We start from the raw sequence: 14,541 nt of genomic DNA, 5'->3' as shown, positions 1-14,541 counted from the left end.
CTCTGCCCCTCCCCCGTTCATGCTCTGTCTCTCTCTGTCACAAAAATAAATGTTGAAAAAAAAAATTAAAAAAAAAAATAAAAGATTACTTTTTTTTTTTTTTTTTACAACTTGGATCCAGGTGTTGTCTGTCCCCCATCACCTCCCCCTCCCCCGCCCGTGCCAAGTCACTCCTATTAAAATGTGGAAAATCTCTTTGGAAGAACATGCTCTTTAATTTCCTGTCTTAGATTCCGGTGGGATAGGGTGATCTAAAACAAGTTCAGTCAAGCCTAGCAAATATTAAATTGAGGTTTCAAAGATCCATGGAATGAGTTTATACTTGACAAAAGGTTAATTCAGCCCTACCATTTTACTTTCTAGGAGTGTCCTCTTTTCTCTCCTTACCTGAGGTTGGGAGACTTTGTAATTAGGTTTGCTGTAGGCCTGCTCTGTCCATCTTTTTGAACTGTCGAGATCAGTTATGTTGAACTTCTCTGGTTGTCAGGTGCAATCTGGCCATCACAAACTTGGCTTCTCTTAGAAGTGGTGGTGTGTACTTTCTGATGTGATCAACAGATTTCATATATGAGGTTTCTTTGATAGGGCTCTAATTTACCAGTACTTGTGATTTCTTGATATTCTGAAGTTTGATAAAGGAGAGGCTTGCTCAATGACGGGGATACCTTTGTTTTACTTTTGATCGGTTTACTTAAAAATATTGTTACCTTGTTTATCCTCCTACTTCCATAACCTCCCAGCATTTGAAATCAGTTCTGCAAACATCTCTATCCTTAACCCCCATGATTTAATTCTTCAGTTTCCTGTCTGCCCTCTCTAGAACTTTCTCATGTCACATATTGGAAATAAGTCATTAGTAGTTAGCTTTTATTTGAAGATTAGTACAAGTTTGTAGGAGAACTTCACAAAATGAGGTATAAAATTTTAGATTATTATCTATTTAACAGATTGTGTACTTTAACATCATTCTGTCTGCCCAGTGTAGTGCCTAATGCTGGATATGCAAATAAGCCAGACTGAGAGCATGTCTGCTGTAATCCCTCTAGTAATGGACCCAGCCACTAATCCAGTAGTCACGTGGGCAAATTACTATAGATTGCTTATGGAATTATAAAGGAAAGGTTTCAGGACTCTGCTGGTAGATAAAACGGGGTCCTAACTTGGGGGGAGGGGGTCAGGAAAATCTCAGTGAAACCACATTTGAATCAGCTCTTAAGGATAAAGAGGGGTTATTGAGGTCAAGAAAAAGGGAAAGGCTTTCTGGACAGAGCAACCAGCCTGTACAGAGATCCTGCAAGGAAGGAACACTGTTCTAGAGACCCAAAGAAGCCCTTAGTTAATGGAATTTTTGAAGCAAATCAAACCATCTTTTTTTGTTCTTTCCCATGAGTTAGGGTCATAAAATCATAAAAAGTATTTAATATTGCATGTTGTAATGTATCCTTTTTGCCTCTGGCATTCCTCATGGATTGTGAACATAGCTGCACTTCTGTTGCAATCCCAAGAAAAACCTTATAAGGCAAAAATACTAATGATGTTTCATGAAAAGGACTTGAACGATCAGTAAAGGGAACAGTGATGCTATTTCCTAACATCCACTGAAGTTTTACGTGTCTGGTCTACAAATCCTTAATTGAGGTACAGTTAACCTACACTGTTTCAGGAGTATGATACGGCGAATTGGCAATTCTGTACGTAATGTGATGCCACTGTAAGCATAGTCCTCATCTGTCACCATACAACCTTATTACAAGATTGACTATATTTCCTATGCTATGCTTTTCATCCCGACACTTACAGGGGTCTTGGGCTCTACTGATGCAGCTACCTGGGCTCATCCCCAAGACTTACTAACTGGGAGTGTGTACCTCTTGGTACTCTTCACCTCTTTTGCCTGTCTTCTCCCACCCTCTGGAGTATTCTGAGTGAGGGTGCAGTGTGAGAAAAAGCTGGAGAAGCAGACAGGAGCCACCTTGCAGGTCTTAAATAGAAATCTTTTTAACCCAGTCTCTTAGCCTAGGGGGTTCAATAGCCTGCCTAGCCTTTTAGTCTAGCCATGGGGATCCTTCGGAGAGCTTTAAGGAAGAAGGTAGCCTGATTTGAATTTCCTTGGAAAGGTTAACACCTGACATCAAATGGAGAACTAACTAGAAGCGGGCTAGAGTGGATGGGGGCAGCCCATTGGGAGGCCCACCTTGATTCTGGTGGGAGATTTCCTAGAACTACAGAGGGTCGTAGTGGAGACACGTTGATACATCCTCTGCTTCAGTGAAATCTGCTGGACGTGGTGATGAATGGCTCATGGAAGCGGGAGGGTGGAGGTCAAAGATCCGCAGGGCGGTGGTGTCCCTCAGTACTGTGTAGCAAGCGAGAAACCCGGGTTTGGGGGACGAGCATGTGATTTCTGAACCTGTGGAAAGGGCAGTGCCTTAGGTCTCCAGAAGGGCTGAAGGTGAATGTCAGGAAGGCCTCTGGATTGAGGCCCTGGGGCTGAGAGGGGTGGCCAGAGCTGGTGAGGAAATACAAGCCCTCTCCTTACAGGTAGAACTGAATGACGTAGCAAGGATTCGTGTGCCTGGGGGGAGGGCCAACATCAGTCACAGTCCATCTCAGAATGCTGTCATTGTGTGTGGAGATGAGAATGAGCCTGCCAGAGCGGGGAAGGGGGTGGTCAGGGGAAGGGGGTGGTCAGCGAGGCAGGAACAAAGCCGGGGAGGGGCTCTGGTATTGGAAAAGCCAGGGAGGAAGGGGATCGGTTGACGGAGGCAGGGTGAGGTTTACAGATAAAAGCTGTGTGGGTGGGATGTTGGGGGCAGATACTGTCATGGGGCCAAGAGCAAAACGTGCTGTGTCCGTGCCCATCTGAGCGGCAATTCCCTGCAGGGTGACTGAGGGTTGTTCGCTTACCAAAGGAGTTGTGTCTTTGAGGGTCCGGCTCCCTGGGAAGGTCCACGTCTTTCAACCAACCAGGTTGAAAATGGTGTTACCCTTTCATTCATCAGAAAGAACCCTCTGAAAACAGAGTGCTTGAAACATGTGATGCATCCAGCGTTCAGTCTTCACTGAGTTGCTCTTGGCTCCTCCTCTCTGCTTTTCTCTTGGGTATTAATACAGAAGGAAACCGCTGGAATAAGAGGTTCTCAGCTAATCAAGGGAGGTACACACGTCAATCGTCGCCCCTCTGCCTTTACTCAGCTAGGACATTTGTACGTATCCGTAAAAGGACTTTATTTTTTCAGTCGTACAGCTGTAATATCTATTTATCCTATCAGTAGAGATAAAAGGGATCAGCAGGCAAGCGAGCATTTGTCAGTGTTTGAGAGATGTTCAGCCCCCATATTCTATTAGAGACTTCACTTTTCAAGTATTTTGTTAAGAGGGCCTCAGCATGATCGCAGGAAAAGGTATTTGGAGGGTCACGTGCTCGAGAATTAACAAGATTGCAGAATTTTATAAATAAGATGGACTTTCAAACAGCCACAGAAGAAGGGATTTTGGACTCCTGTCTGTGTGGACGAGGCTGGCGGTAGGATTGATGGGTTCAGACTCTGGGAACCCTGGTAGGAATGAAGATGATGTATGCTTTCACTCTGTCTACTCCTAGACTGTTTGTTCTAAGAATCTGGTCTGTTAGTACTCTGTATTTTTAACTCGAGCAATCCCATAAACTGACAAGGGGGCATATTCAAGATGCTGCTGATAAAGTCTGCCCCGAAGATCACGTTTTAGTGGGTGCTTCCGGAGAAATCTGTGGGGCTGGGGCATCACGTAATTGAGAAATTTTAGCTCCCTGCTTCTTGGACTTGTTATCAGGGAAGGTGGAGCTGGATGTGTGGTGGTCTGAGCTGTGTATTCGGACGACCTGGTCTTGTAGTTGAGGTCCAGAGAGCCTATGTCCCATGCTTCCTGTCTTCTCAACGTTTCCCTTGGCCTTCACTCCTTCTGACCTAAAGTGTAAATAGGGCCCCTTTGCGTGTCTCTCTCTGTAACCTGTGGAGACTTCTATGTAGTTGGTGCCATGGTACGTATTTAACACCATTACACTTGGATTGTGCTAGTCTGGATGGCCAGTTCCGTGCCACAATGACACATTAATCCCCTAATAGCAGTGGCTCAACACGAGAGGTTGGCCTCTCCCAGAGGCATCCGTGGTCACTGTGAGCCCATGATGGGACTCTTGTCCACACGGTCGTAGGATCTTGGCATCTAGAGCCTGAGGCTGCCTCCTTCAGAAGCTAGGGAAGAGAGAGACGAGAATATCCACAAGGGCTTTTCATCATTTCTACTCAGAAATGACTCCTCCTCTGTCCCTGCCCCCCACTTGGTGGCCAGAGCAACATGACCTTCCAGTGGGGGTGGGGGGACTGATTGGAAGTTGCTGGGAAGAATGGGAATATTTGAGTGGTCTGGTCTCTGCTACATCTGTAGCGTCTTTATTCCTGTGAAGGAAACTTCTGACCACTGTATTTGTTAGAGTATAACGTTACTTGTTAAAAGTCTTGCCATAGCCTTAATGAAAACCGTCTTAAAGACCATGCAGACTGTTTGCCTTGTTAAAGCATTTATTTTTTATAGTTTTTTTCCCTTCAAAGATTTGATCATTGTTTTCTTCTTGAATCCGATGACGTAGAACAAAAGAAAACTGCCCCACTCACAACAGGATGTATAAATGTACTACCTTTTGGAATAGACCATGGGAATTCTGGCAATACCTGTGGCATCTAAGTAATTTCGTGGCCTCTGATGTAGGGTTTGGTGGGGGGGCGGGGCGGACACTGGCATTCTAGCTAGATTCATGCTTCCATTTTCTGTGGGGTCTAAAGAGGTTCTGGTATTTTTAAGGGATCTTGTTGTGATTTAAGAGTCTAGTTCTTTTAAGGAGACTTACATCTTTGGTTTAGGTAGAATGAAGACTTGAGATTTTCCTTTGGTCCTGCCTGATGAGCACCTCTGTCCCATGGAAATTTGCAAGAGAAACCAGCATGGAGGCAGGAAGTCTGTCAATGAAGACTATTACAATCACCGTAAAATAGTTGTGCCTAATAGAGAATCTAACAAAATATAACAAGAGTGATTATTAATGGAAATGGATTCCCCTAAATGCTGAAAAGCTTTGTATTCCTCAGAGCACTTAGTCGTTACCGGTATTTCCGTTACAGCATGAATTACCCAGCTGTTCTGATGGATGTTCAAGGATAAAAGTGGTCTGCTCTGAATAAATGGGACCTTATTAGAAGAGTCTACATTAATAGTTTTCAGCGTGTGTATTTGCATGGTCATTTAGTTTTCCATAATGCTGTCTGTTGATAGGCTTATCTTGTTGGAACTACTTTCCAAGTCCTGTGAAGAGCGAGAACATTTCTGTGTACTGTGCTTGTTTGGAGGCTGAGGGAGGGGTCTGGAGCATGTACATGGAACAAAGGGGATTAGTCCTCACCAATGCAGGCAGGTCTCTTGTCAGCAACCCCCTAAAGGACATGGGATTCCTTGAGTGCACCTAGTGTGTGCCGTAACAGGACAAGCAGAAGGAGGGTGGGGGCTTTCCTCCTCCTGGATGCTAACTTCAGAAACTCTTCAGAGGGTGCTGTTTTCAATTTGTATTTTGGAGCTCACATGTGCAAACAGGAAAGAGTCCGAGAATTTCAAGCAGACGCTAAGCTTAGTGCAGAGCCAGACTTAGAGCTCGATCCCACGACCCAGGGATCATGACCTGAGCTGAAATCGAGAGTCAGACACTCAACTGAGCCACCCAGGCACTCTTAATCGAAACCTTGACCTTGTGGTTGGATTCAGAATTTATTCAGAGTTTAAAATTCTTATCTCCTTGCCTCTGATTCGTGTTTTAGACATGTTGCAAATAAAGTGTGAAGGACAAAGTCAAGACGTAATCTTTGTTAATCTGTTACACTTCCTCTTCCAGTGTGTATATGGCTTTTTCTTTCCTGGTATGTTGAGAGTTAAATACATTATTAGATAACTTCTGTCACCTAAGGACATACCGTGACCAACAACCAGTTAAAAAGTGACTAAAGACCTTGAATAAACATTTCTCCATAGAAGATACACCCATGGCCATTAAGCATGTGAAGAGGTATTCCTCACTGATCATTAGGGAAATGGAAAACAGGACCACAATGAGATGCCAGTTCCATTAGGAGGGCTGTTATCCAGAAAACAGGAAAACCAGGTTGGTGTCAGTGTGGAGAAATTGGAACACCTGTGTATTGCTGGTGGGACTGTAAAAACGCTTGTAGCCACTGTGGAAAATGGTACGGTAGTTCCTCAAAAAACTAAGCCTAGAAATACCCTACAATCCAGCAATTCCACTTCTGGATATATTCCCCGAATAACTGAAGGAAGGCAGAGATGTGAACAGATAATCATAGCAACCCTTATATTCTAGCAGCGTTATTCACAATAGGCAAAAGGTTGAAAGCAGCCCAAGTGCCCATTAAATAGGAAATTCAGACACGTGCTACAACATGGATGAACCTTGGAGACAGGATGCAGAGTGAAAGAAGCCAGTTAACAAAAGGACAGGGGCGCCCGGCTGGGCTCAGTCAATTAACCGTCCAACTTCGACTCAGCATGAACTCAGTTTGTGAGTTCGAGTCCTGTGTCTGATTCTGTGCTGAGAACCCGGAGCCTGGAGCTTGTTTCAGATTGTTTCCCCCTCTCTGCCCCTTCTTTGCTCATGCTCTGTCACTCAAAACTGAACATTAAAAAATTAAAAAGGAACAAACACTGGGCTTCCACTTGAGGTCCTGCAGTAGTCAGGTTTACAGAAGCAGGAAGTAGAATGAGGACTTCCAGGGGGAAGGAGGGGAACGGGGAGTTAATGCCTCACAGGTAGCTTCCATTTGGGAAGATGACTGTGTCCCGGAGGTGTGGATGGTAGGGGTGGCTGCAGAATTTGCTTAATGCCAGAGAACTATACGCTCAAAAATGGCTAATATGATTATAAGTCCTACAGGTCACCACAATTTTAAAATTGGTAATTTCCCATGTCCTTAATATTCTCTGCAAACACGATGTGTGTAATCCTAAAACACCTATCATTTTCTTTGGATAGTGACCTTGTTTTGCTTCTTGCTAATCAAAACAATACAGTGACTATCCTTGGATAGCAGTTTTTTCTTACAGGAGGACAGATCCCTAGAAGTGAGGTTTATTAGGCTACATGGTATGAACTTTAAGGCTCTTGATCCATATCGTTCCATTACCCTCAGTTATTCTCGTTTCAGCCAAGCACTTATCTTCTCAGACACCACGTACTATCGTTAAAAACAAATTGTCATTTTTCTAATGCACGCATCTTCTTACTAGTGATTTTAAAATGGTCCCACTCTAATCATGCCCAAAACATAGGGAGTGCTTGCTCTTAGTCGAATGAATTTGAGTATTTGAGTGCTAGCCACCTGCCCCCTTGCTTTTTTATGTGTATAGGACACCCTATCAAATAAGATTGATGTATGTGCTTAAAGTCCAATGGAAGGGTCCATTAGAGAATCATAATTGATGATTGTATTTGCTATCTCAAACGAGAATTAAGCCTGACCCAACCTCCAAGAGACCAGGCTTCTGTGGGACACACTTAAGCCAGGACTTGGGGATAAATAGAAGGCCTGTAGGCAGAACAGAAGGCGGGGGGGAGGGGTGGGAAGGTTTCCAGAGGAAAGATCCCATCTTGCAAACCACCTTTTGTTGTTCACATGTCAATTACCCTTCTCAGGTCTGCTTCCTCTGTCTCCTCCCAAGTATAAATATTCCCTACCCCTCCACCCCTATCTGTGGTAGGAAGGACCCTGCGCCCACAGGAGAGTTGAGGGGACTGCTCCATGGGCCTTCCCCTGGTCTGGAAGTGGAGCTGGCAGCGTGGGATGCTGTGGGCCGGAGTCCGCCCTTCTAGGACTCTGCTCATAGGTCCCCGTTATTTGTAAGGCTACTTGATTAGAATCCGTAACATTTTTCATTTCCTCTATGGAGTTAAACTAGAAAATCCTGGGAAAGGGTAGATGGGGAGGCCCCAAGGGGACCTTGAGATGTCTGAGGGCTCAGGATGCTGAGGGGATAAAGGATTAGAAATTGTCAGCTGTTCCCTAAAGCCAAGTTCACTTGCATGCTAGTCTCAAAACTTTCAAATTTTCTTCCGCTTTACAACTAGGAAACCAAATCTCCATGAGGTCACTAATTTGCCCATGTAAACAGAGCAGTTTGTGGTCGACCTGTAAACCTGGTTGAACTAATAACCTTAACTTGCTAATAAGCCTCAGTGCTGTGTAGGGGAAGACCAACCACGTTGGCATTGGCCTTTTGATTTGGAGTATTAAGAGCTGGATTGAGTGGAATTCTTGAAATCCTACATGCTGAAGCATTAGCCTGTGACGACCATTTCTGTGCCTTTCCCGGAATCCGAAACTGAGCTGGATTCCTGAAATGTGTAAGCAACATAGGTATGGGTTTTGGTAGTTTGTTTTTTTAACCTGGAATTTTTTTTTTCTTAAACCTCAAATTTTGGCAGGTGACCCGTTCTTCTCTTAACTCAGAAAATCCTTCCAGCCAGGCTGTCCAGTTCTTCCAGAGGCATCTGGAGAATCTCAGGTCCCCTTGGGTATTGTTGATAACCTGGCCTCACACCTCTTTTCTTCTGTTCAGGGAGCCTTTTTGGGGTTGGCACTGTCCCCTGAGGCTGCCAGGGCTCTGTTGCAATCCCCAGAGAACATTGGTTTTCTTCGGTCCCTGACCAAACTTGCCCCTTTCCATTTCTGCCTGGCTCTAAACGGAAGACTTCAGTCCAATTTTCAGAACTGGCTGTTTTGACTGTGCCAAAAAAAAAAAAAACCCCAAAAAACCCACTTTGGCTGTGAACCATGCTCTGCATATTTGCATAAGCACCTAATGTTGCTTTACTAAATTATCGAGAGGAGATGATGAGGGAAGACTGGCACCGGGAGCATCTGCTAGGGCTATATATTCTTCTTGTATTGGTTTGCCTGACTTCCAGGATTGTTTTCATTCTGCAGCTGCTCTGCAAGCAAGTTTGGTATGCTGAGGGCGACACCCGTTCTCTGTCCCCCTCCACCCCTCCTCCGTACACTCATCTTAAACATGTGGGGTTTGGGGGTTATTCAGTAGCTGTGTTAATAGACGAAATTTTTAAAATCTAAACGAGCAAGTTCTGCAGCTGTGTCTGGGCTGTGACAGCATTGTGGGAGTTCAGAGGGAAGAAGGGGTGGGGGGACGTTGTGTAGAATGGAGGATAAGCAACAAATAAGATGTTTTTGCAATTTTAATTGGCTATTCTTGGCACAGGTTTCATACAGCTGATTCGCAGACACTGACAGAATCTGTGTGCTAAGTAGTTTGTTGGACATGGCAACAAAATTCCCCCGGCCGGTATATTACTGGTGGTGGAAACGTGTTGCCTGATCTCCAGGTAACATCGCAGGGATCCTAGGCTCACATGTTTCAGTTTTATCATTACACAGTGTGGAGCTGCAGAGCTAGAGAGAGTTTGCTCTCCCCTCTTGGCATTCCTTAGATATTGATTGAAGAGTGAGTGTGGGTGTGTGTTGGAGGGGGAAGGAGGGGCCGGGGTGGGTAGATCGTGTAGATAACCTGTGCTAAAAGGAATGGAATAGATACACAGCTTAAACAGTTCCTGTTACGTTATCAACCGAGGGAGGGGAGATGGCTGGGTTTGGAAGCTGACTTGTAACACATCTGGAGTCCTAACCTCCCAGAGTGTTACAAAGTTTGCGAGTGTACTTCCGATGTCCCTGCCTTAGTGTCCTGTTTATTTGTCCCAGTATTAATCTATTCTCTTAAAATGAGGCCTTCGGAAAAGGGGGCTCAAAAAGAATGTGGATTCTTTTGGAAAGCTCAAATTTCTTAAACTTCCACTTAGCCTAAGATCCCTCTTGTTCACGCAATGATTTTTTTTTTAAACCACTTGGAAGCTAACTTTTAGCTTCTAAGAAAGTTTCTTACATGACTTCTGTTTTCCTAGAGTTACTGAAAAACGATTCTCATAAAGGAAGTTAGATTTCTATCCTGTTCATTTTAGCTACCTAATATTTTGTCGTTACTACTTGAGGGGAACTTCGAAAGAAATACAACAGCTGTTCTGGAGTACATTTAAAGAACTGTAAACGCCAGAATCTGTTGTTTTTCCTTGACTCCCTTCTCTCTCCCCCGAAGACCTTTAAATAGAATCGGTTTCCTTTTGCTGCATTAACCCCAAACCCTATCTGATTTCTTCCAGTTGCCAACCAAAGAGTGGCAGCTTGCCTCTGAAGGCCACCAGAAAGGACAAAAATGTTTTATTCAGATAGTCGGATGTTAACCTGGGTCCTCAAACCAGAATGCCCCCCCCGCCCCCGCACACCAACAAAATAATCCTTAGAACTCGGAATCTGCCAATTATGATATGGGCGTTTGATCAGATTTTCAAAAGCTTTTATAAAATTATATAATACAGGTTAAACGAAAGGCCTGAATTACAACTTTTATTGCAGGAGCTAAAAGTGTAAGCTGTACCATTTGTGCACTTTATTGATCCTAGGCTTAACTGTAAGGATCGTTTTGGGGTAAAAATGGTGTGGATTAGTTCTGTGTTAAACACACCTTCATCTTCGTTATGTATTGCATTAAACTCTTTGGGAACAGATAATAAAAGACATTTAAGCCTTACGGACCAGCTACACACTGTGAAATGTTTGCCAGACTATGGCTCAGGCAAAAACAATGGACTTTGGCTTGAAGGTAATCTCGGTAATGGGAAACAATTACCAAGGCTTTGGGGAGAAAACTGCTTTGGGGTGGGTGAATTGGCCTTCGGCAGGGGACTGGGGAATTCTGGTATCCATGCTGGTAGATGGAGTTTGTCAAAACAAGGCCACAGTTAGGTTTAGGTTGTGAAATCTTGAGAAGCTTCTCATAGCAGATAGGTCAGCGGAGACTTGGTTCTTCTGTGCAAACACGGATGCTCCAAAATATTAATTTGCCTGGAGTGTAATCATGGCATCTTAGTTTAAGATGAGAGAATAAACAATGTTCAGGGGAGTGGGAAATTAGAGTATAAACATTAGGATATTTAAAATGTTCAATGGAGGGGCGCCTGGGTGGCGCAGTCGGTTAAGCGTCCGACTTCATCCAGGTCACGATCTCGCGGTCCGTGAGTTCGAGCCCCGCGTCGGGCTCTGGGCTGATGGCTCAGAGCCTGGAGCCTGTTTCCGATTCTGTGTCTCCCTCTCTCTCTGCCCCTCTCCCATTCATGCTCTGTCTCTCTCTGTCCCAAAAATGAATAAACGTTGGAAAAAAAAAAATTTAAAAAAAAATAAAATGTTCAATGGAAAACGAATGTCCTAATTGGGTGCTCTTGTCTGTTCAGAGTAGGCAAAGGCTATCTGAATTGGGACATCTCAAATCTTATTTTTTTTTTAAGTTTATTTTGGTGGGTGGAGGGGAGGGGCAGAGAGAGAGAGGGAGACACAGAATCTGAAGCAGGCTTCAGGCCCTGAGCCGTCAGCCCAGAGCCAGACATGGGACTCGAACTCCTGTAACTGAGATCATGACCTTAGCCGAAGTCGGATGCTTAACCGACTGAGCCACCCAGGCACCCCTCAGATCTTTTATTTAAAAGTCATTTATATGGAGACACCTGGGTGGCTCGGTCGGTTATGTGTCCAGCTCTTGATTTTGGCTCAGGTCATGATCTCACGGTTCATGAGATTGAGCCCTGAGTCAGGCTCCATGCTGACAGTGTGTGGAGCCTGCTTGGGATTCTCTTTCCCTCTCTCTTTGCAGCCTGTGCATGCATGCGTGAAAATAAACTTATTAAATGACTTCTGTAGAGTGTGTGTGTGTGTGGTCAGCCATCGATAGAGCAACTATTACCGTGGTTAGGCCAGAAGCAGTAATTCTAGAATTATTGGGCAGTTGAGAAAGGGAACCAGTAGCAGCCCTATCCCTATACTGCCCAGAGGAACTTGACCATGTGTTCCTGTTTAAAGGGCCAGTGCCAGGAGTCCTGGAAATCCCAGGGCTGGTTATGTGGGAATCAGGAGGGAAGGCAGTTAAGTCCTTACATCCTTTTTGCCTATAGGAAGGATAGATACATTATTACACATCCTGAAAAGTCACTTACATGGATTTTTGTCATTCTTTACTCTTTTTGAGAACCTTTAAAACCCTCATAATGCCTTGGTGAATAAATTTCTTCTGGCTGGTCACAGATCTGTCTAGAAGGTTATGGACTTTTGACTCTTGGCGGAAGTTTTGGGACATGGCAAGCCTCCTCATTTCTTTTTTTTTAATTTTTTTTTCCTCAGTGTTTATTTTTGGGACAGAGAGAGACAGAGTATGAACGGGGGAGGGGCAGAGAGAGAGGGAGACATAGAATCGGAAACCGGCTCCAGGTTCCGAGCCATCAACCCAGAGCCTGACGTGGGGCTCGAACTCACGGACCGCGAGATCGTGACCTGGCTGAAGTCGGATGCTCAACCGACTGCGCCACCCAGGCGCCCCATGCCTCCTCATTTCTTACAGTGTTTGCTTGCAGCAGATTGTAGTTAACCCTTCCAAAGAAGTTTGTTGAAGGGTAAAAGCATTTTCTAAACCATCAGAGTTTTGAGGTTTTGAAAAGTAGTCAAGTTAGGAATGGTTCTGCTGAGATGAGTTATAAATGGCGAACAGTTACAAATAATTAACTAGCTATTTGACCGTGCCAGTATGATCCTAGCACAGTGTGATAGCAACTTGGAATCTGAAATTGAACTCGACCAAATAAGGTTTGTTTGCCCTGTATGTGAATAAACCTGGCTTTTGCAAGTTGCCCTAAGCATTTATGTATTCTTAAGCCACCTTGCAGGTTCTTGGAACTTGTTTGAAATAAGTCTCAAGGCATCTTGTAAAATCGTGATTTCTGGTTCATTGCTTTCTTACAGCCCTTCTACAAGGAACTTAAGATGTTGGATAACCTTACATGGGCCACAGACACAATATACGTGGCTTAATAGGTTGTTTTTCATACAGTTCTGTAGTTAAAAATCTCACCAGTCAACAAATGTTAAACTCTACACAGTAAGGGTGCAGCAGTGACCATATCAGATGTGGTCCTCCTAAGGAGTGCTAAGATCTACCATTAAAAAGCTGAATCAAAACTATCCCAAGAGTGGAGTCTATGTGGGATGTAGGGTAAGCATGTGAACCTATTTAGGTATAGGTAGAGCTAATGCTAGACAACTCGGAATTCCGGAAAAGGACAGATTGTGAAAGTTACAAGCCTAGATACTGTAAAAGAAAGTAACTGAACAAAAATCTTGAGGCAGACGGAAGAAAAATGAGAGGAAGTACTAGCTTGCTGATGCTTGTATCAATCCAACTATTCACGTATGTACAAAGATGCCTGGAATGGTTTTTGCCTATTGCTAATATGTTTGTAGATGTCTGTGCTGATTTATTTCTGCATTTGCCTTTCCATTCTGTGTTGCATAAAATCTTCAAAATACTTAATTTTTAAAAGCTGTAAAGGAGTGCCTGGGTGGCTCAGTTGAGCATCTGACTCTTGATTTTGGCTCAGGTCCTGATCCCAGGGTTGTGGGCTTGAGCCCTACATCTGGCTGTGTGGAGCATGGAGCCTGTTTAAGGTTCTCTCTCTCTCCCTCTGTCCCCTGCTTGTGCTTTCTCTTTAAAATAGAATTTAAAAAGGATGTAAATAAGCCTAGGCGTTAACAGTAAATCTCAGATGTTTGGGATATGAATGGTTTCTCCTTGTACTGCTAATTTCTAAAATTAGGGGGAGATGGAATGTTTCCTATACTGAACCCTGGTTCTATTACACATACAGACTTGTTTCCTAAGTAAGTGAGAATATACATGGGGGCTCTAGATATTTTTGATAATCCTTCTGTGTCCCGCTTAAATTTCTCCCACATCACGTGGTTTGTCTCTTACCTATTCTGGGGGTCGTACTGGTCCCTGTTACAATCATAGAATGGTATGGCTTCCTTTCCATGAAACTTTCCCTTGTTTTCATGGAAAGCTATTGAAAGCTAGGAGGGGTGAGGTGGGCAAAGGCGGTTTTGAGATGATCTTTTTTTTTTTTTTTTTTATAAGTTCACTCAGCCCACCCTTCAGAGATGAGGTTGGAGGGAGAGAGCAGGGGGAGTGTGAGCGGACTGGACAGGACGCTGCTAAAGTGATGCTGCTGAAGGGTGATGGTGACGATGGCAGAGGAGAGATGAGAGCTCTGGGAGGGACGTGAAGGGAAGGGAGGGTCAGGGTGACCCCTGGGTTGTGAGCTCACACAACAGGATGGACGGTGGTGCCATTTGGGAGATACGGTGTGGTGGAAGAGGAGCGTGGTGTTTGTCTGATTCATGAGGCACAACTGGGTAACCTTGGGCTTCCTTTCAGAGTCAATAGTATCCTGCTGCTGAGTGTTGTGTGTCTTTAGAGCCTATGAATGGGCTTCCTGGGGCCCTTTGCTCCTTAAGGTCTACAGCATTTTCGCATTTTCGGGTGAGATGCTTCTGCTGC

The 14,541-nt window shown here is 44.3% G+C and overlaps 1 protein-coding gene across 5 annotated transcripts in view; it reads left to right on the top strand.

Annotated features, from left to right (window-relative positions):
- The window catches only part of PRKCA (protein kinase C alpha), a 402,962-nt gene that overhangs the window by 20,514 nt on the left and 367,907 nt on the right, over positions 1 to 14,541 (top strand). The window contains exon 1 of one of the 5 annotated variants that reach the window (XM_086687810.1): positions 7,706 to 9,043. The exons of the other annotated variants lie outside the window; for them this stretch is intronic. The gene's annotated coding sequence lies outside the window, so the exon portion shown is untranslated. Of the gene's footprint in view, positions 1 to 7,705; positions 9,044 to 14,541 lie in introns of those variants that run through there. 5 annotated transcript variants of the gene reach the window in all.

Source organism: Puma concolor, chromosome E1, assembly GCF_028749965.1.
Source record: "Puma concolor isolate L17-30 chromosome E1, mPumCon1.1.hap2, whole genome shotgun sequence".
In the NCBI taxonomy this organism is placed as follows: domain Eukaryota; kingdom Metazoa; phylum Chordata; class Mammalia; order Carnivora; family Felidae; genus Puma; species Puma concolor.
This window is presented reverse-complemented; position numbering and strand designations above follow the sequence as displayed.